This window comes from Odontesthes bonariensis, chromosome 16 (genome assembly GCF_027942865.1).
Source record: "Odontesthes bonariensis isolate fOdoBon6 chromosome 16, fOdoBon6.hap1, whole genome shotgun sequence".
Classification (NCBI taxonomy): Eukaryota; Metazoa; Chordata; class Actinopteri; order Atheriniformes; family Atherinopsidae; genus Odontesthes; species Odontesthes bonariensis.
The window spans coordinates 36473695-36497237 of NC_134521.1; the positions used below are offsets into that span (position 1 = coordinate 36473695).

The 23543-nt window shown below is 46.3% G+C and overlaps 1 pseudogene; it reads left to right on the forward strand.

Annotated features, from left to right (window-relative positions):
• The first annotated feature begins 55 nt into the window (after positions 1–55).
• LOC142401556 (protein NipSnap homolog 2-like) overlaps positions 56–23543 on the forward strand; it is a 70922-nt pseudogene continuing 47434 nt past the window's right edge.

Consider the following 23543-nt stretch of genomic DNA (forward strand, 5'->3'; position numbering starts at 1 on the left):
GGGGTTTGAGGATAGGAGCTGAAACGTTTGTCTGTATATAAAGCTCAGTTAGAAACTAATGCCTAGAATAACAACAGAGAACTGGACCTTAATCACCAACAAGACGCGTAACAGCAGGAAGGAGCGGCTCCTGATGGGATCCCCGCGTTGTGAATGAAGCTAACGGACAGCAAAGCGTTCACCTGGGCTTACGTTCCTGAGTCAGCTGGTCCGGGAGCAGCCCGGACTGCGGCTGAAGTGTCAAACCACCACCAAACCTCTCAGATTCTTTCAGGGAAAGATGGCGACCCAAGTCCTTCAAAGAGTGGGCAAAGGCCTTCATAAGACGAAACACGGGCTTCAGGGAAACGGACCGGTCGCCGTTGCCTTCAGGTTAGAGTTGCACGGATCATTTTTGCCGATAGACAAAGTTTGCTGCCGAAGAAAGCGTTTTTAATCACAGTGCAGTTGAGTCTGCGGGAGGCTAGCTGGCTAAGCTAGCTGGCTAAGCTAACGCGGAGTGAAGACTAACGTGGGGACGTTGGCACGTTTTCAACACTCTGCAACGTAGCTAGCGTTAGCCTCGTTAGCTCTAAACTTGCTAACTTTATGCTAATCATTACTCGGGAATGGTCGTATGTAGAAGTCGGCGGTGTTTGTGCTTTTTTTCCTCGTGTGCGCTACAGTGAAACTTTAGGCTGCCAGACGAAGGACGCCGTGGGCTGAAAATCACGCTGGCTGAGTGTCGGTCCCAAACTGGCTTAACTTCAAGGTCACAACGCTGCGGAGCAACTTGTTTTGCTCAGTGATTTACAGACTTCCAGCAGACGCGTGTCTTTCAACAGTTCCCATGCAAACAGGATATTTGGCCGATGAAATATACATATATATACATATGTATATTTGGAATAAACTCTCCGCGACAGTTGAGTGTGTTGTTGATAATGTTTTTATAAGAAAACACATGGTCTGAAAAACAATAGTGTCAGAGAGTAAACAGAGCGTTCCTGTTATATTCAGTTAAGCACATGAAAATCAAAAAGTGCACACGTGAGAGGGCTGCTTAGAAGTCCATGTAGGCTAATCTTCTGGTTTATGTGCAGCATGTGCAGCTGATGACTGGCTTCTCTGTTTCCAGCCAAATACTGAGACCACCATGCTGTCAGAACTGCCTACTGCACTGAATAGGTTGCTGGTTAAAAACACAGAGCTCTGCAACTGGAATAAACCAGCATGTGGGTCTAAAAAGATTCCTGAAACCCCAGTTCTTTGGATTTAAAGGCACCACCTCAGAACAACTAGATGGGCTTGTGTGTGACCTGTGGTGACAGACTTATAAACTCATTGCAGCGTATCTGCCATCAGATTACATGGCTGCATTTTCAAGGTCATAAATGAAATGCATTGTTGAGAGCTTTTCTGTTGCTTGTGGTATTTATCGCTGTACTTTCTTCCTCCCCAACTTGTGTTCTCTTATTCCACCACAGGAGCCTCTCAGGGTTCAAATCTCTTTTTGTTAGAAAAGTTGACCCAAGAAAAGACGCTCACTCTCATCTGATCGCCAAGAAAGAAGACCACAATCTGTACAAAATCCAGTGTATGTTTGGTTTGTGGCTTGCTGTTCACTGTAAAAGAATCATACGCAGTCTGTGAAGTGCTCTGTTACTGACTCCTGTTCTGTTGTCCACAGTTCACAATGTCAAACCAGAGTGCCTTGATGCTTACAATGATCTCTGGTAAGAAAGTGCCTGCTCCTTAATTCATCTCTCTTTCTGGTGTTTCGTCAGAGCCTTAGTGCAGATATTTGGCTTTGTTAAACATGTCTGTGTGTGCGTGTGTGTGTGTGTTCCCAGTGATACTGTGTTGCCCTCCATTCACGCCGATCCTGAGTACCCCTGTGAGCTGGTGGGCACCTGGAACACATGGTATGGAGAGCAGGATCAGGCAGGTAAGAGCCAGGGGTTTTATTGGCGACCTTTTCGAGCACATTGCCGCTGACTAAGCTGCACGTGAATGGCACCTTAAACTGGGAAACGTTTAAGTAAGACGTTTGATCTAAAATCTCACTGACGGACTCTTTTGCACTCTGCAACACTGAGACGCCTCGAGGTTGAGAACGGTCGACCCAAAGTATGAACCCACCGAGGTGCGGGTGTTTAGCATCGTCAGCCTGCCCATCTTAAAGGAAACGGGGGACACAAACATGAGAGAATATTACACACGTACAAATTCATAGCCCGGACAAAAGTTCCAGAGCGCTAATTTAGCTGTTTGTGTGATTCTTCCTAAGCCTCATCCTCAGCCAAATATCAAATTTAGATAACTGGCGATAGTAATCAAGCCCTTTTTATTCTGGCCAACAAACCTGCTGGCATCTGGCTCTGAGTGCAATGAGAAAGTGTTTGTTTGCCCTCCAGTCTCATGTTAAATGACTCTGTTGTAGTCAGGAATCCATAAGTCTCTGAGAGTCGTGCGTATCACGTAGCTGGTGTAATGTGTTGTCCGCTGGGAGGAAGTGGTCGTTCCTGGACATAAATCAAGTTCTGTTTACATCGGAGGCCTCAGCAAAACGAGAGGAATGATGCCACGAATGGCAGTGGGAAAGCATTCAATCGTTGTGTATATCTGCGTTCTAAAAGCCCGTTTAAACACGCCACCTTTGGTGTAAACACTGAACCACACTGAACACAACATCTCCCCCCACATCAGGACAAACTGAAACCTTCTTGGCCTCCCTCTCCAGGCCTGCGTGCCCAGAGGTCAGGTGAAGTCAAAGTCAAGTCAAATTTATTTGTAGCACATTTCATGTAGAAAACTAGAAAGCTGCAAGCAGCTGTGAGCGGGACCGAGGTGTGCGTACGTTGGGATGTGCGTACGTTGGGGCATGTGCTGGACGCTGGAGCTGCAGCTCTGCCCACACGCACGATACCCTCTGCGTACGTACGAGCACATAATAACCCCAATGCGGAGGGGTTTTTGGAAATTTTTAGGTGGCGCCACTGAGCCATTTTGCTCCGCCCACACACGATACCCTTTACATACATACGAGGTCGTCAGGGTGGACGTGTGTGCCAAGTTTCATGACCTTGAGATGATGATAAGTCTTTCAAATCACAAACGCTATCACAAGATTTTCACCGCCTGGCCACGCCCCCACCGTTAAGAGCTTGTAAAAGTTTCTCAAGAGTTTTCTTCCCCCCTAGCTAAAGAGTAATCTGGCCAAGTTTGGAGCTGTTACCTTAAAATTTGTAGGAGGAGTTCGATCAAATGCGAGTTGTTGAAAAAAAAAAGACATTTCCGATCACCAGTAGGTGGCGCTGTAGGTGTATATCACTATCTTATATATGCGCGTTCAGGCTGGGTCCAGCAATCACCGTATGAAGTTTGGGACAGATTGGATAATGTATGTGGAAGTTATAAGCGATTTAAGTTTTTATGGCGAGTCATAAATTTGAGGCGTCGCCACGGCCAAGCCGTTTGAGGTTTGAAAGAGTTTCTCCATGATGTTATCCCCCCATGTCTTACGAGTAAGCTGGCCATGTTTGAAGTTTGTAGCATTAAATCTGTAGGAGGGGTTTGATCAAATGCGAGTTGTTGAAAAAAAATGACGTTTCCAACCACCAGCAGGTGGGGCTATAGGTGGATGTCACTATAATAATATGTACGCGTTCAGACTAGGTCCAGCATTCACCGTATGAAGTTTGGGACAGATTGGATAATGTATGTGGGAGTTATAAGCGACTTAATTTTTCATGGCGAGTGATGGCGAGTCATCAAACTTTGAGGCGTTGCCACGGCCACGCCCTTTAAGTTTTGAAAAAGTTTCTCCATGAATTCCCCCCCCCCATGTCTTAAGAGTAACCTGGCCAAGTTTGAAGTCTGTAGCATTAAATCTGTAGGACATGTTCGATCTTGTGCAAGGCGTGGAATCGGTCAAAAATGGCACGAAAACGCGCTTTCCATCCAAAATGGCCGCCTTCCTGTGGACGTGGTACCGTGATGGCATGAGACTTTTTGGTGCGTCTGGGCATGATGAATGAGTGTACCAAATTTCGGCGTCCCACGCGAAACTAACCCCATTGCGGGCACCTTTTTTAAGCATCGTAGGGGGCGCTACAGAGTCAATGAGCGACTCCCAAAAATATAAAGTTTAGATTCTTTCATGTCGTCGACTGGCAGGTGGCGCTCGCAAAATTTCCTGAGTTTTCGCATACCTTTTGCAAAGAATAAGAAGAACTAGAAAGCTGCAAGCAGCTGTGAGCGGGACCGAGATGGCGTACGTTGGGATGTGCGTACGTTGGGGCATGTACTGGATGCTGGAGCTGCAGCTCTGCCCACACGCACGATACCCTCTGCGTACGTACGAGCACATAATAACCCCCATGCGGAGGGGTTTTTGAAAATTTCTAGGGGGCGCCACTGAGCCATTTTGATCCGCCCACACACAATACCCTTTACATACGTACGAGGTCGTCAGGGTGGACGTGTGTGCCAAGTTTCATGACCTTGAGATGATGATAAGTCTTTCAAATCAGAAACGCCAACACAAGATTTTCACCGCCTGACCACGCCCACACCGTTCAGAGTTTGAAAAAGTTTCTCCATGAATTTTTGCCCCCATGTCTTAAGAGTAACCTGGCCAAGTTTGACGCTTTTAGTATTAAATCTGTAGGAGGAGTTCGATCAAATGCGAGGTGTGGATAAAAAAAAGACATTTCCAACCACCAGCAGGTGGCGCTATAGGTGGATGTCACTATGATAATATGTACGCGTTCAGGCTGGGTCAAGCATTCACCGTATGAAGTTTGGGACAGATTGGATAATGTATGTGGGAGTTATAAGCGACTTCATTTTTTGTGGCGAGTGATGGCGAGTCATCAAACTTTGAGGCGTTGCCACGGCCACGCCCTTTAAGTTTTGAAAACATTTCTCCATGATCTTATCCCCCTATGTCTTAAGAGTAACCTGGCCAAGTTTGAAGTTGGTAGCATGAAATCTGTAGGACAAGTTCGATCTTAAGCAAGGCGTGGAATCGGTCAAAAATGGCACGAAAACGCACTTTCCATCCAAAATGGCCGCCTTCCTGTGTACGTGGGACCATGGCGGCAAGAGACTTTTTTGTGCGTCTGAGCATGATGAATGAGTGTACCGATTTTCATTGTCCTACGCGAAACTAATCCTATTAAGGGGACCATTTTTAAGCATTGTAGGGGGTGCTACAGAGTCAATGAGCGACTCCCAAAAATATAAAGTTTAGATTCTTTCATGTCGTCGACTGGCAGGTGGCGCTCGCAAAATTTCCTGAGTTTTCGCATACCTTTTGCAAAGAATAAGAATAATGGAGAAAAATAAAAATAACTAGAAAGCTGCAAGCAGCTGTGAGCGGGACCGAGGTGTGCGTACGTTGGGATGTGCGCACGTTGGGGCATGCGCTGGACGCTGGAGCCGCAGCTCTGCCCACACACACGATACCCTCTGCGTACGTACGAGCACATAATAACTCCAATGCGGAGGGGTTTTTGAAAATTTCTAGGGGGCGCCACTGAGCCATTTTGCTCCGCCCACACACCCTTTACCCTTTACCCTTTACATACGTACGAGGTCATCAGGGTGGACGTGTGTGCCAAGTTTCATTAAGTTGCGATGATGATAAGGCTTTCAAATCACAAACGCCATCACACGATTGTCACTGCTTGGCCACGCCCACACCGTTCAGAGTTTGGAAAAGCTTCTCAAGAGTTTTCTTCCCTCCTAGCTTAAGAGTAACCTGGCCAAGTTTGAAGATTTTAGCATGAAATATGTAGGAGGAGTTTGATCAAATGCGAGGTGTGAAAAAAAAAGATGTTTCCAACCACCAGCAGGTGGCGCTATGGGTGGATGTAACTATGATAATATGTACGCGTTCAGGTCTGGTCCAGCATTCACCGTATGAAGTTTGGGACAGATTGGATAATGAGTGTGGAAATTATAAGCGACTTAATTCTTCATGGCGAGTCATAACTTTGAGGCGTCGCCACGGCCACGCCCTTTGAGGTTTGAAAAAGTTTCTCCATGACTCTTTCCCCCCATGTCTTAAGAGTAACCTGGTCAAGTTTGAAGCTTGTAGCATTAAATCTGTAGGACGAGTTCGATCAAATGCGAGATGTGGAAAAAAAGAGATGTTTCCAACCCCCAGCAGGTGGCGCTATAGGTGGATGTCGTTATGATAATATGTACGCGTTCAAGCTGGGTCCAGCATTCACCGTATTAAGTTTGGGACAGATTGGATAATGTATGTGGGAGTTATAAGCGACTTCATTTTTTGTGGCGAGTGATGGCGAGTCATCAAACTTTGAAGCGTCGCCACAGTCACACCCTTTGAGGTTTGAAAAAGTTTCCCCATGAAATTTTCCCCCCATGTCTTAAGAGTAACCTGGCCAAGTTTGAAGTCTGTAGCATGAAATCTGTAGGACAAGTTCGATCTTAAGCAAGGCGTGGAATCGGTCAAAAATGGCACGAAAACGCACTTTCCATCCAAAGTGGCCGCCTTCCTGTGTACGTGAGACCATGGCGGCAAGAGACCTTTTTGTGCGTCTAGGCATGATGAATGAGTGTACCAAATTTCGTCGTCCCACGCGAAAGTAATCCTATTGCGGGGACCATTTTTAAGCATCATAGGGGGCGCTACAGAGTCAATGAGCGACTCCCAAAAATATAATGTTTAGATTCTTTCATGTCGTCGACTGGCAGGTGGCGCTCGCAAAATTTCCTGAGTTTTCGCATACCTTTTGCAAAGAATAAGAATAATGGAGAAAAATAAAAATAACTAGAAAGCTGCAAGCAGCTGTGAGCGGGACCGAGGTGTGCGTACGTTGGATGTGTGCACGTTGGGGCATGCGCTGGATGCCGTAGACGCGCAGCTCTGCCCACACGCACAATACCCTCTGCGTACGTACGAGCACATAATAACCCCAATGCGGAGGGGTTTTTGAAAATTTCTAGGGGGCGCCACTGAGCCATTTTGCTCCGCTCACACACAATACCCTTTACATACGTACGAGGTCGTCAGGGTGGACGTGTGTGCCAAGTTTCATGACTTTACGATGATGATAAGGCTTTCATATTACAAACGCCATCACACGATTTTCACCTCTGGCCACGCCCACACCGTTCAGAGTTTGGAAAAGTTTCTCCATGAAGTTTTGCCCTCATGTCTTAAGAGTAACCTGGCCAAGTTTGAAGATTTTAGCATTAAATATGTAGGAGGAGTTTGATCAAATAAGAGGCCTGGAAAAAAATGAAGTTTCCAACCACCATTAGGTGGCGCTGTAGGTGGATATCACTTTTTTGTATGTGCACGTTCAGGCTGGGTCCAGCAGTCACCGTATTAAGTTTGGGACAGATTGGATAATGTATGTGGGAGTTATAAGCGACTTAATTTTTTATGGTGCGTCATAAATTTGAGGTGTCGCCACGGCCACGCCCTTTAAGTTTTGAAAAAGTTGGCCAATGATTTTTTCGGCCCATGTCTTAAGAGCAACCTGGCCAAGTTTGAAGGTTTTTGTATTAAATATGTAGGAGGAGTTCGATCAAATGCGAGGTGTGGAAAAAAAAAGACATTTCCAACCACCAGCAGGTGGCGCTATAGGTGGATGTCACTATTTTATATGTGAGCTTTCAGTCTGGGTCCAGCATTCACCGTATGAAGTTTGGGACAGATTGGATAATATATGTGGGAGTTATAAGCGACTTCAATTTTCGTGGCGAGTGATAGCGAGTCATCAAACTTTGAGGCGTCGCCACGGCCACGCCCTTTAAGTTTTGAAAAAGTTGGCCAATGAATTTTTCCCTCCATGTCTTAAGAGTAACCTGGCCAAGTTTCAAGTCTGTAGCATTAAATCTGTAGGACAAGTTCGATCTTAAGCAAGGCGTGGAATCAGTCAAAAATGGCACGAAAACGCACTTTCCATCCAAAATGGCCGCCTTCCTGTGTACGTGGGACCATGGCGGCAAGAGACTTTTTTTTCCGTCTGGGCATGATGAATGACTGTACCGAATTTCGTCGTCCCACGCGAAACTAATCCTATTAAGGGGATCATTTTTAAGCATCATAGGGGGCGCTACAGAGTCAATGAGCGACTCCCAAAAATATAAAGTTTAGATTCTTTCATGTCGTCGACTGGCAGGTGGCGCTCGCAAAATTTCCTGAGTTTTCGCATACCTTTTGCAAAGAATAAGAAAGAATAATAATAATAAACCTTACAGATACAATAGGGTCCTTGCAGTTTCACTGCTCGGTCCCTAACTAGAAAGCTGCAAGCAGCTGTGAGCGGGACCGAGGTGTGCGTACGTTGGGATGTGCGTACGTTGGGCATGCGCTGGACGCTGGAGCCGCAGCTCTTCCCACACGCACGATACCCGCTGTGTACTTACGAGCACAGCATAACCCCAATGCGGAGGGGATTTTGAAAATTTCTAGGGGGCGCCACTGAGCCATTTTTCTCCGCCCACACACGATACCCTTTACATACGTACGAGGTCGTCAGGGTGGACGTGTGTACCAAGTTTCATTACCTTGAGATGATGATAAGGCTTTCAAATCACAAACGTCATCACACGATTTTCACCGCATGGCCACGCCCACACCGTTCAGAGTTTGGAAAAGTTTCTCCATGAATTGTTGCCTCCATGTCTTAAGAGTAACTTGGCTAAGTTTGAAGTTTGTAGCATTAAATCTGTGGGAGGAGTTTGATAAAATGTGAGGTATGGAAAAAAAAGACGTTTCTGACCACCAGCAGGTGGCGCTGTTGGTGGATGTCACTATTTTATCTATGCGCGTTCAGGCTGGGTCCAGATATCACCGTATGAAGTTTGGGACAGATTGGATAATGTATGTGGAAGTTATAAGCGACTTAATTTTTCATGGCGAGTCATAACTTTGAGGCGTCGCCACGGCCACGCCCTTTGAGGTTTGAAAAAGTTTCTCCATGACTCTTTCCCCCCATGTCTTAAGAGTAACCTGGCCAAGTTTGAAGCTTGTAGCATTAAATCTGTAGGACGAGTTCGATCAAATGCGAGATGTGGAAAAAAAGAGATGTTTCCGACCACCAGCAGGTGGCGCTATAGGTGGATGTCGTTATGATAATATGTACGCGTTCAGGCTGGGTCCAGCATTCACCGTATGAAGTTTGGGACAGATTGGATAATGTATGTGGGAGTTATAAGCGACTTCATTTGTTGTGGCGAGTGATGGCGAGTCATCGAACTTTGAGGAGTTGCCACGCCCACGCCCTTTAAGTTTTGAAAAAGTTTCTCCATGAATTTCCCCCCCCATGTCTTAAGAGTAACCTGGCCAAGTTTGAAGTCTGTAGCATGAAATCTGTAGGACAAGTTCGATCTTATGCAAGGCGTGGAATCGGCCAAAAATGGCACGAAAACGCACTTTCCATCCAAAATGGCCGCCTTCCTGTGGACGTGGCACCGTGATGGCATGAGACTTTTTGGTGCGTCTGGGCATGATGAATGAGTGTACCGAATTTCGTCGTCCCACGCGAAACTAATCCTATTAAGGGGACCATTTTTATGCACCGTAGGGGGCGCTACAGAGCCAATGAGCGACTCCTAAAAATATAAAGTTTAGATTCTTTCATGTCGTCGACTGGCAGGTGGCGCTCGCAAAATTTCGTGAGTTTTCGCATACCTTTTGCAAAGAATCGGAAATAATAATAAACCTTACAGATACAATAGGGTCCTTGCAGTTCCTGCTCGGTCCCTAACTAGAAAGCTGCAAGCAGCTGTGAGCGGGACCGAGTGTGCGTACGTTGGGATGTGCGCACGTTGGGCATGCGCTGGACGCCGTAGTCGCGCAGCTCTGCCCACACGCACGATTCCCATTGCGTACGTACGAGCACACAATAACCCCAATGCATAGGGGTTTTTGAAAATTTCTAGGGGGCGCCACTGAGCCATTTTTCTCCGCCCACACACGATACCCTTTACATACGTACGAGGTCGTCAGGGTGGACGTGTGTACCAAGTTTCATTAAGTTGCGATGATGATAAGGCTTTCAAATCACAAACGCCATCACACGATTTTCACCGCATGGCCACGCCCACACCAATCAGAGTTTGGAAACGTTTCTCCATGAATTGTTGCCTCCATGTCTTAAGAGTAACCTGGCTAAGTTTGAAGCTTGTAGCATTAAATCTGTGGGAGGAGTTTGACAAAATGTGAGGTGTGGAAAAAAAAGACGTTTCTGACCACCAGCAGGTGGCGCTGTAGGTGGATGTCACTATTTTATGTATGCGCGTTCAGGCTGGGTCCAGATATCACCGTATGAAGTTTGGGACAGATTGGATAATGTATGTAGGAGTTATAAGCGACTTAATTTTTCATGGCGAGTCATAAATTTGAGGCATCGCCACGGCCACGCCCTTTGAGGTTTGAAAAAGTTTCTCCATGAATTTTTCCCCCCATGTCTTAAGAGTAACCTGGCCAAGTTTGAAGGTTTTTGCATCAAATATGTAGGAGGAGTTTGATCAAATGCGAGGTGTGGAAAAAAAAAGATGTTTCCAACCACCAGAAGGTGGCGCTATAGGTGGATGTCACTATGTTATAAGTGCGCGTTCCGGCTGGGTCCAGCATTCACCGTATGAAGTTTGGGACAGATTGGATAATGTATGTGGGAGTTATAAGCGACTTAATTTTTTGTGGCGAGTGATGGCGAGTGATGAAGAGTCATCAAACTTTGAGGCGTCGCCACGGCCACGCCCTTTAAGTTTTGAAAAAGTTTTCCCATGAATTTTACCCCCCATGTCTTAAGAGTAACCTGGCCAAGTTTGAAGTCTGTAGCATAAAATCTGTAGAACAAGTTCGATCTTAAGCAAGGCGTGGAATTGGTCAAAAATGGCACGAAAACGCACTTTCCATTCAAAATGGCCGCCATGCTGTAGGCGTGGGACCATGGCGGCAAGAGACTTTTTTGTGCGTCTGGGCATGATGAATGAGTGTACCGAATTTCATTGTCCTACGCGAAACTAACCCCATTGCGGGCACCATTTTTAAGCATTGTAGGGGGCGCTACAGAGTCAATGAGCGACTCCCAAAAATATAAAGTTTAGATTCTTTCATGTCGTCGACTGGCAGGTGGTGCTCGCAAAATTTCCTGAGTTTTCGCATACCTTTTGCAAAGAATAAGAATAATAAAAATAAAAATAACTAGAAAGCTGCAAGCAGCTGTGAGCGGGACCGAGGTGTGCGTACGTTGGATGTGTGCACGTTGGGGCATGCGCTGGATGCCGTAGACGCGCAGCTCTGCCCACACGCACGATACCCTCTGCGTACGTACGAGCACATAATAACCCCAATGCGGAGGGGTTTTTGAAAATTTCTAGGGGGCGCCACTGAGCCATTTTGCTCCGCCCACACACAATACCCTTTACATACGTACAAGGTCGTCAGGGTGGACGTGTGTGCCAAGTTTCATGACTTTACGATGATGATAAGGCTTTCATATTACAAACGCCATCACACGATTTTCACCTCTGGCCACGCCCACACCGTTCAGAGTTTGGAAAAGTTTCTCCATGAAGTTTAGCCCTCATGTCTTAAGAGTAACCTGGCCAAGTTTGAAGATTTTAGCATGAAATATGTAGGAGGAGTTTGATCAAATAAGAGGCCTGGAAAAAAATGAAGTTTCCAACCACCATTAGGTGGCGCTGTAGGTGGATATCACTTTTTTGTATGTGCACGTTCAGGCTGGGTCCAGCATTCACCGTATGAAGTTTGGGACAGATTGGATAATGTATGTGGGAGTTATAAGCGACTTAATTTTTTATGGCGCGTCATAAATTTGAGGTGTCGCCACGGACACGCCCTTTAAGTTTTGAAAAAGTTGGCCAATGATTTTTTCGGCCCGTGTCTTAAGAGCAACCTGGCCAAGTTTGAAGGTTTTTGTATTAAATATGTAGGAGGAGTTCGATCAAATGCGAGGTGTGGAAAAAAAAAGACATTTCCAACCACCAGCAGGTGGCGCTATAGGTGGATGTCACTATTTTACATGTGCGCGTTCAGGCTGGGTCCAGCAATCACCGGTTGAACTTTGGGAAAGATTGGATTATGTATGTGGAAGTTATAAGCGACTTAATTTTTCGTGGCGAGTGATGGCGAGTCATCAAACTTTGAGGCGTCGCCACGGCCACGCCCTTTAAGTTTTGAAAAAGTTGGCCAATGAATTTTTCCCTCCATGTCTTAAGAGTAACCTGGCCAAGTTTGAAGTCTGTAGCATTAAATCTGTAGGACAAGTTCGATCTTAAGCAAGGCGTGGAATCGGTCAAAAATGGCACGAAAACGCACTTTCCATCCAAAATGGCCGCCTTCCTGTGCACGTGGGACCATGGCGGCAAGAGACCTTTTTGTGCGTCTGGGCATGATGAATGAGTGTACCAAATTTCGTCGTCCCACGCAAAACTAATCCTATTGCGGGGACCATTTTTAAGCATCATAGGGGGCGCTACAGAGTCAATGAGCGACTCCCAAAAATATAAAGTTTAGATTCTTTCATGTCGTCGACTGGCAGGTGGCGCTCGCAAAATTTCCTTAGATTTCGCATACCTTTTGCAAAGAATAAGAAAGAAAGAATAATAACTAGAAAGCTGCAAGCAGCTGTGAGCGGGACCGAGTGTGCGTACGTTGGGATGTGCGCACGTTGGGCATGCGCTGGACGCCGTAGTCGCGCAGCTCTGCCCACGCGCACGATTTCCATTGCGTACGTACGAGCACGCAATAACCCCAATGCGGAGGGGTTTTTGAAAATTTCTAGGGGGCGCCACTGAGCCATTTTGCTCCGCCCACACACAATACCCTTCACATGCGTACGAGGTCATCAGGGTGGACGTGTGTACCAAGTTTCATGACTTTACGATGATGATAAGGCTTTCATATTACAAACGCCATCACACGATTTTCACCTCTGGCCACGCCCACACCGTTCAGAGTTTGGAAAAGTGTCTCCATGGAGTTTTGCCCTCATGTCTTAAGAGTAACCTGGCCAAGTTTGAAGATTTTAGCATGAAATATGTAGGAGGAGTTTGATCAAATAAGAGGTGTGGAAAAAAAATGAAGTTTCCGACCACCATTAGGTGGCGCTGTAGGTGGATATCACTTTTTTGTATGTGCACGTTCAGGCTGTGTCCAGCATTCACCGTATGAAGTTTGGGACAGATTGGATAATGTATGTGGGAGTTAAAAGCGACTTAATTTTTTATGGCGCGTCATAAATTTGAGGTGTCGCCACGGCCACGCCCTTTAAGTTTTGAAAAAGTTGGCCAATGATTTTTTCGGCCCATGTCTTAAGAGCAACCTGGCCAAGTTTGAAGGTTTTTGCATTAAATATGTAGGAGGAGTTCGATCAAATGCGAGGTGTGGAAAAAAAAAGACATTTCCAACCACCAGCAGGTGGCGCTATAGGTGGATGTCACTATTTTATATGTGAGCTTTCAGTCTGGGTCCAGCATTCACCGTATGAAGTTTGGGACAGATTGGATAATGTATGTGGGAGTTATAAGCGACTTCATTTTCGTGGCGAGTGATGGCGAGTCATCAAACTTTGAAGCGTCGCCACGGCCACGCCCTTTGAGGTTTGAAAAAGTTGGCCTATGAATTTTTCCCCCCATGTCTTAAGAGTAACCTGGCCAAGTTTGAAGTCTGTAGCATTAAATCTGTAGGACAAGTTCGATCTTAAGCAAGGCGTGGAATCGGTCAAAAATGGCACGAAAACGCACTTTCCATCCAAAATGGCCGCCTTCCTGTGTACGTGGGACCATGGCGGCAGGAGACCTTTTTGTGCGTCTGGTCATGATGAATGAGTGTACCGAATTTCGTCGTCCCACGCGAAACTAATCCTATTGCGGGGACAATTTTTAAGCATCGTAGGGGGCGCTACAGAGCCAATGAGCGACTCCCAAAAATATAAAGTTTAGATTCTTTCATGTCGTCGACCGGCATGTGGCGCTCGCAAAATTTCCTGAGTTTTCGCATACCTTTTGCAAAGAATAAGAAAGAAAGAATAATAATAACTAGAAAGCTGCAAGCAGCTGTGAGCGGGACCGAGGTGTGCGTACGTTGGGATGTGCGTACGTTGGGCATGCGCTGGACGCTGGAGCCGCAGCTCTGCCCACACGCACGATACCTTCTGCGTACGTACGAGCACACCATAACCCCAATGCGGAGGGGTTTTTGAAAATTTCTAGGGGGCGCCACTGAGCCATTTGGCTCCGCCCACACACGATACCCTTTACATACGTACGAGGTCATCAGGGTGGACGTTGAAGTTTCATTAAGTTGCGATGATGATAAGGCTTTCAAATCACAAACGCCATCACACGATTGTCACCGCCTGGCCACGCCCATACCGTTCAGAGTTTGGAAAAGATTCTCAAGAGTTTTCTTCCCCCCATGTCTTAAGAGTAACCTGGCCAAGTTTGAAGATTTTAGCATGAAATATGTAGGAGGAGTTTGATCAAATACGAGGTGTGAAAAAAATGAAGTTTCCAACCACCATTAGGTGGCGCTGTAGGTGGATATCACTTTTTTGTATGTGCACGTTCAGGCTGGGTCCAGCATTCACCGTATGAAGTTTGGGACAGATTGGATAATGTATGTGGGAGTTATAAGCGACTTAATTTTTAATGGCGCGTCATAAATTTGAGGTGTCGCCACGGCCACGCCCTTTAAGTTTTGAAAAAGTTGGCCAATGATTTTTTCGGCCCATGTCTTAAGAGCAACCTGGCCAAGTTTGAAGGTTTTTGTATTAAATATGTAGGAGGAGTTCGATCAAATGCGAGGTGTGGAAAAAAAAAGACATTTCCAACCACCAGCAGGTGGCGCTATAGGTGGATGTCACTATTTTATATGTGAGCTTTCAGTCTGGGTCCAGCATTCACCGTATGAAGTTTGGGACAGATTGGATAATATATGTGGGAGTTATAAGCGACTTCAATTTTCGTGGCGAGTGATGGCGAGTCATCAAACTTTGAGGCGTCGCCACGGCCACGCCCTTTAAGTTTTGAAAAAGTTGGCCAATGAATTTTTCCCTCCATGTCTTAAGAGTAACCTGGCCAAGTTTGAAGTCTGTAGCATTAAATCTGTAGGACAAGTTCGATCTTAAGCAAGGCGTGGAATCGGTCAAAAATGGCACGAAAACGCACTTTCCATCCAAAATGGCCGCCTTCCTGTGTACGTGGGACCATGGCGGCAAGAGACTTTTTTTTGCGTCTGGGCATGATGAATGAGTGTACCGAATTTCGTCGTCCCACGCGAAACTAATCCTATTAAGGGGACCATTTTTAAGCATCATAGGGGGCGCTACAGAGTCAATGAGCGACTCCCAAAAATATAAAGTTTAGATTCTTTCATGTCGTCGACTGGCAAGTGGCGCTCGCAAAATTTCCTGAGTTTTCGCATACCTTTTGCAAAGAATAAGAAAGAAAGAAAGAATAATAATAATAACTAGAAAGCTGCAAGCAGCTGTGAGCGGGACCGAGGTGTGCGTACGTTGGGATGTGCGCACGTTGGGGCATGCGCTGGACGCTGGAGCCGCAGCTCTGCCCACACACACGATACCCTCTGCGTACGTACGAGCACATAATAACTCCAATGAGGAGGGGTTTTTGAAAATTTCTAGGGGGCGCCACTGAGCCATTTTGCTCAGCCCACACACGATACCCTTCACATACGAACGAGGTCATCAGGGTGGACGTGTGTGCCAAGTTTCATTAAGTTGCGATGATGATAAGGCTTTCAAATCACAAACGCCATCACACGATTGTCACCGCCTGGCCACGCCCACACCGTTCAGAGTTTGGAAAAGCTTCTCAAGAGTTTTCTTCCCCCCTAGCTTAAGAGTAACCTGGCCAAGTTTGAAGATTTTAGCATTAAATATGTAGGAGGAGTTTGATCAAATGCGAGGTGTGAAAAAAAAAGATGTTTCCAACCACCAGCAGGTGGCGCTATGGGTGGATGTCACTATGATAATATGTACGCGTTCAGGCTGGGTCCAGCATTCACCGTATGAAGTTTGGGACAGATTGGATAATGTATGTGGGAGTTATAAGCAACTTAATTTGTTGTGGCGAGTGATGGCGAGTCATCAAACTTTGAGGCGTCGCCACGCCCACGCCCTTTGAGGTTTGAAAAAGTTTCTCCATGAATTTTCCCCCCCATGTCTTAAGAGTAACCTGGCCAAGTTTGAAGTCTGTAGCATTAAATCTGTAGGACAAGTTCGATCTTATACAAGGTGTAGAATCGGTCAAAAATGGCACGAAAACGCACTTTCCATCCAAAATGGCCGACTTCCTGTGGACGTGGGACCATGGCGGCATGAGACTTTTTGTGCGTCTGGGCATGATGAATGAGTGTACCGAATTTCGTCGTCCCACGCAAAACTAACCCCAATGTGTGGACCATTTTTAAGTACCCTAGGGGGCGCCACTGAGCCACTTTGCTCCTTCCACACACGATACCCTTCACATACGTACGAGGTGTTCAGGATGGACGTGTGTGCCAAGTTTCATGACGTTGTGATGATGATAAGGCTTTCAAATCACAAACACCATCACACGATTTTCACCGCCTGACCACGCCCGAATTGTTCAGAGTTTGGAAAAGTTTCTCCATGAATTTTTGCCCCCATGTCTTAAGAGTAACCTGGCTAAGTTTGAAGCTTGTAGCATTAAATCTGTAGGAGGAGTTTTATAAAATGTGAGGTGTGGCAAAAAATGACATTTCCGACCACCAGCAGGTGGCGCTATAGGAGGATGTCACTATGATAATATGTACGCGTTCAGGCTTGGTCCAGCATTCACCGTATGAAGTTTGGGACAGATTGGATAATGAGTGTGGAAGTTATAAGCGACTTAATTCTTCATGGCGAGTCATAACTTTGAGGCGTCGCCACGGCCACGCCCTTTGAGGTTTGAAAAAGTTTCTCCATGACTCTTTCCCCCCATGTCTTAAGAGTAATCTGGCCAAGTTTGAAGCTTGTAGCATTAAATCTGTAGGACGAGTTCGATCAAATGCGAGATGTGGAAAAAAAGAGATGTTTCCAACCCCCAGCAGGTGGCGCTATAGGTGGATGTCGTTATGATAATATGTACGCGTTCAGGCTGGGTCCAGCATTCACCGTATGAAGTTTGGGACAGATATGATAATGTATGTGGGAGTTATAAGCGACTTCATTTTTTGTGGCGAGTGATGGCGAGTCATCGAAATTTGAGGAGTTGCCACGCCCACGCCCTTTAAGTTTTGAAAAAGTTTCTCCATGAATTCCCCCCCCCATGTCTTAAGAGTAACCTGGCCAAGTTTGAAGTCTGTAGCATTAAATCTGTAGGACAAGTTCGATCTTAAGCAAGGCGTGGAATCGGCCAAAAATGGCACGAAAACGCACTTTCCATCCAAAATGGCCGCCTTCCTGTGTACGTGGGACCATGGCGGCAAGAGACTTTTTTGTGCGTCTGGGCATGGTGAATGAGTGTACCGAATTTCATTGTCCTACGCGAAACTAACCCCATTGCGGGCACCATTTTTAAGCATCGTAGGGGGCGCTACAGAGCCAATGAGCAACTCCCAAAGATATAATGTTTAGATTCTTTCATGTCGTCGACTAGCACGTGGCGCTCGCAAAATTTCCTGAGTTTTCGCATACCTTTTGCAAAGAATAAGAAAGAAAGAAAGAAAGAAAGAAAGAAAGAATAATAATAACTAGAAAGCTGCAAGCAGCTGTGAGCGGGACCGAGTGTGCGTACGTTGGGATGTGCGCACGTTGGGCATGCGCTGGACGCCGTAGTCGCGCAGCTCTGCCCAGACGCACGATTCCCATTGCGTACGTACGAGCACACAATAACCCCAATGCATAGGGGTTTTTGAAAATTTCTAGGGGGCGCCACTGAGCCATTTTGCTCCGCCCACACACAATACCCTTTACATACGTACGAGGTCGTCAGGGTGGACGTGTGTACCAAGTTTCATGACTTTGCGATGATGATAAGGCTTTCATATTACAAACGCCATCACACGATTTTCACCTCTGGCCACGCCCACACCGTTCAGAGTTTGGAAAAGTTTCTCCATGAAGTTTTGCCCTCATGTCTTAAGAGTAACCTGGCCAAGTTTTAGATTTTAGCATGAAATATGTAGGAGGAGTTTGATCAAATAAGAGGTGTGGAAAAAAATGAAGTTTCCGACCACCATTAGGTGGCGCTGTAGGTGGATATCACTTTTTTATATGTGCACGTTCAGGCTGGGTCCAGCATTCACCGTATGAAGTTTGGGACAGATTGGATAATGTATGTGGGAGTTATAAGCGACTTAATTTTTTATGGCGTGTCATAAATTTGAGGTGTCGCCACGGCCACGCCCTTTAAGTTTTTAAAAAGTTGGCCAATGATTTTTTCGGCCCATGTCTTAAGAGTAACCTGGCCAAGTTTGAAGTCTGTAGCATTAAATCTGTAGGACAAGTTCGATCTTAAACAAGGTGTGGAATCGGTCAAAAATGGCACGAAAACGCACTTTCCATCCAAAATGGCCGACTTCCTGTGGACGTGGGACCATGGGGGCCTGAGACTTTTTTGTGCGTCTTGGCATGATGAATGAGTGTACCGAATTTCGTCGTCCCACGCGAAACTAATCCTATTGCGGGGACAATTTTTAAGCATCGTAGGGGGCGCTACAGAGCCAATGAGCGACTCCCAAAAATATAAAGTTTAGATTCTTTTATGTCGTCGACCGGCACATGGCGCTCGCAAAATTTCCTGAGTTTTCGCATACCTTTTGCAAAGAATAAGAAAGAAAGAAAGAAAGAATAATAATAATAAACCTTACAGATACAATAGGGTCCTTGCAGTTTCACTGCTCGGTCCCTAATAACTAGAAAGCTGCAAGCAGCTGTGAGCGGGACCGAGGTGTGCGTACGTTGGGATGTGCGTACGTTGGGCATGCGCTGGACGCTGGAGCTGCAGCTCTGCCCACACGCACGATACCCGCTGTGTACTTACGAGCACAGCATAACCCCAATGCGGAGGGGTTTTTGAAAATTTCTAGGGGGCGCCACTGAGCCATTTTTCTCCGCCCACACACGATACCCTTTACATACGTACGAGGTCGTCAGGGTGGACGTGTGTACCAAGTTTCATTACCTTGAGATGATGATAAGGCTTTCAAATCACAAACGCCATCACACGATTTTCACCGCATGGCCACGCCCACACCGTTCAGAGTTTGGAAAAGTTTCTCCATGAATTGTTGCCTCCATGTCTTAAGAGTAACTTGGCTAAGTTTGAAGCTTGTAGCATTAAATCTGTGGGAGGAGTTTGATAAAATGTGAGGTATGGAAAAAAAAGACGTTTCTGACCACCAGCAGGTGGCGCTGTTGGTGGATGTCACTATTTTATCTATGCGCATTCAGGCTGGGTCCAGCTATCACCGTATGAAGTTTGGGACAGATTGGATAATGTATGTGGAAGTTATAAGCGACTTAATTTTTCATGATGAGTCATAACTTTGAGGCGTCGCCACGGCCACGCCCTTTGAGGTTTGAAAAAGTTTCTCCATGACTCTTTCCCCCCATGTCCTAAGAGTAACCTGGCCAAGTTTGAAGCTTGTAGCATTAAATCTGTAGGACGAGTTCGATCAAATGCGAGATGTGGAAAAAAAGAGATGTTTCCGACCACCAGCAGGTGGCGCTATAGGTGGATGTCGTTATGATAATATGTACGCGTTCAGGCTGGGTCCAGCATTCACCGTATGAAGTTTGGGACAGATTGGATAATGTATGTGGGAGTTATAAGCGACTTCATTTGTTGTGGCGAGTGATGGCGAGTCATCGAACTTTGAGGAGTTGCCACGCCCACGCCCTTTAAGTTTTGAAAAAGTTTCTCCATGAATTTCTCCCCCCATGTCTTGAGAGTAACCTGGCCAAGTTTGAAGTCTGTAGCATGAAATCTGTAGGACAAGTTCGATCTTATGCAAGGCGTGGAATCGGCCAAAAATGGCACGAAAACGCACTTTCCATCCAAAATGGCCGCCTTCCTGTGTACGTGGCACCGTGATGGCAAGAGACTTTTTGGTGCGTCTGGGCATGATGAATGAGTGTACCGAATTTCGTCGTCCCACGCGAAACTAATCCTATTAAGGGGACCATTTTTATGCACCGTAGGGGGCGCTACAGAGCCAATGAGCAACTCCCAAAGATATAATGTTTAGATTCTTTCATGTCGTCGACTGGCACGTGGCGCTTGCAAAATTTCCTGAGTTTTCGCATACCTTTTGCAAAGAATAAGAATAATAACTAGAAAGCTGCAAGCAGCTGTGAGCGGGACCGAGGTGTGCGTACGTTGGGATATGCGCACGTTGGGGCATGCGCTGGACGCTGGAGCCGCAGCTCTGCCCACACACACGATACCCTCTGCGTACGTACGAGGACATAATAACTCCAATGCGGAGGGGTTTTTGAAAATTTCTAGGGGGCGCCACTGAGCCATTTTGCTCAGCCCACACACGATACCCTTCACATACGAACGAGGTCATCAGGGTGGACGTGTGTGCCAAGTTTCATTAAGTTGCGATGATGATAAGGCTTTCAAATCACAATCGCCATCACACGATTGTCACCGCCTGGCCACGCCCACACCGTTCAGAGTTTGGAAAAGCTTCTCAAGAGTTTTCTTCCCCCCTAGCTTAAGAGTAACCTGGCCAAGTTTGAAGATTTTAGCATTAAATATGTAGGAGGAGTTTGATCAAATGCGAGATGTGAAAAAAAAAGATGTTTCCAACCACCAGCAGGTGGCGCTATGGGTGGATGTCACTATGATAATATGTACGCGTTCAGGCTGGGTCCAGCATTCACCGTATGAAGTTTGGGACAGATTGGATAATGTATGTGGGAGTTATAAGCAACTTAATTTGTTGTGGCGAGTGATGGCGAGTCATAGAACTTTGAGGCGTCGCCACGCCCACGCCCTTTGAGGTTTGAAAAAGTTTCTCCATGAATTTTTCCCCCCATGTCTTAAGAGTAGCCTGGCCAAGTTTGAAGTCTGTAGCATTAAATCTGTAGGACAAGTTCGATCTTATACAAGGTGTAGAATCGGTCAAAAATGGCACGAAAACGCACTTTCCATCCAAAATGGCCGACTTCCTGTGGACGTGGGACCATGGCGGCATGAGACTTTTTTGTGCGTCTGGGCATGATGAATGAGTGTACCGAATTTCGTCGTCCCACGCAAAACTAACCCCAATGTGTGGACCATTTTTAAGTACCCTAGGGGGCGCCACTGAGCCACTTTGCTCCGCCCACACACGATACCCTTCACATACGTACGAGGTGTTCAGGATGGACGTGTGTGCCAAGTTTCATGACGTTGTGATGATGATAAGGCTTTCAAATCACAAACACCATCACACGTTTTTCACCGCCTGACCACGCCCGAATTGTTCAGAGTTTGGAAAAGTTTCTCCATGAATATTTGCCCCCATGTCTTAAGAGTAACCTGGCTAAGTTTGAAGCTTGTAGCATTAAATCTGTAGGAGGAGTTTTATAAAATGTGAGGTGTGGCAAAAAATGACATTTCCGACCACCAGCAGGTGGCGCTATAGGAGGATGTCACTATGATAATATGTACGCGTTCAGGCTGAGTCCAGCATTCACCGTGTGAAGTTTGGGACAGATTGGATAATGAGTGTGGAAGTTATAAGCGACTTAATTCTTCATGGCGAGTCATAACTTTGAGGCGTCGCCACGGCCACGCCCTTTGAGGTTTGAAAAAGTTTCTCCATGACTCTTTCCCCCCATGTCTTAAGAGTAATCTGGCCAAGTTTGAAGCTTGTAGCATTAAATCTGTAGGACGAGTTCGATCAAATGCGAGATGTGGAAAAAAAGAGATGTTTCCGACCACCAGCAGGTGGCGCTATAGGTGGATGTCGTTATGATAATATGTACGCGTTCAGGCTGGGTCCAGCATTCACCGTATGAAGTTTGGGACAGATTGGATAATGTATGTGGGAGTTATAAGCGACTTCATTTGTTGTGGCGAGTGATGGCGAGTCATCGAACTTTGAGGAGTTGCCACGCCCACGCCCTTTAAGTTTTGAAAAAGTTTCTCCATGAATTTCTCCCCCCATGTCTTGAGAGTAACCTGGCCAAGTTTGAAGTCTGTAGCATGAAATCTGTAGGACAAGTTCGATCTTAAGCAAGGCGTGGAATCGGCCAAAAATGGCACGAAAACGCACTTTCCATCCAAAATGGCCGCCTTCCTGTGTACGTGGGACCATGGCGGCCTGAGACTTTTTTGTGCGTCTTGGCATGATGAACGAGTGTACCGAATTTCGTCATCCCACGCGAAACTAATCCTATTGCGGGGACAATTTTTAACCATCGTAGGGGGCGCTACAGAGCCAATGAGCGACTACCAAAGATATAATGTTTAGATTCTTTCATGTCGTCGACTAGCACGTGGCGCTCGCAAAATTTCCTGAGTTTTCGCATACCTTTTGCAAAGAATAAGAATAATAATAATAATAATAAACCTTACAGATACAATAGGGTCCTTGCAGTTTCACTGCTCGGTCCCTAATAATAAACCTTACAGATACAATAGGGTCCTTGCAGTTTCACTGCTCGGTCCCTAACTAGAAAGCTGCAAGCAGCTGTGAGCGGGACCGAGGTGTGCGTACGTTGGGATGTGCGTACGTTGGGCATGCGCTGGACGCTGGAGCCGCGGCTCTTCCCACACGCACGATACCCGCTGTGTACTTACGAGCACAGCATAACCCCAATGCGGAGGGGTTTTTGAAAATTTCTAGGGGGCGCCACTGAGCCATTTTTCTCCGCCCACACACGATACCCTTTACATACGTACGAGGTCGTCAGGGTGGACGTGTGTACCAAGTTTCATTACCTTGAGATGATGATAAGGCTTTCAAATCACAAACGTCATCACACGATTTTCACCGCATGGCCACGCCCACACCGTTCAGAGTTTGGAAAAGTCTCTCCATGAATTGTTGCCTCCATGTCTTAAGAGTAACTTGGCTAAGTTTGAAGTTTGTAGCATTAAATCTGTGGGAGGAGTTTGATAAAATGTGAGGTATGGAAAAAAAAGACGTTTCTGACCACCAGCAGGTGGCGCTGTTGGTGGATGTCACTATTTTATCTATGCGCGTTCAGGCTGGGTCCAGATATCACCATATGAAGTTTGGGACAGATTGGATAATGTATGTGGAAGTTATAAGCGACTTAATTTTTCATGGCGAGTCATAACTTTGAGGCGTCGCCACGGCCACGCCCTTTGAGGTTTGAAAAAGTTTCTCCATGACTCTTTCCCCCCATGTCTTAAGAGTAACCTGGCCAAGTTTGAAGCTTGTAGCATTAAATCTGTAGGACGAGTTCGATCAAATGCGAGATGTGGAAAAAAAGAGATGTTTCCGACCACCAGCAGGTGGCGCTATAGGTGGATGTCGTTATGATAATATGTACGCGTTCAGGCTGGGTCCAGCATTCACCGTATGAAGTTTGGGACAGATTGGATAATGTATG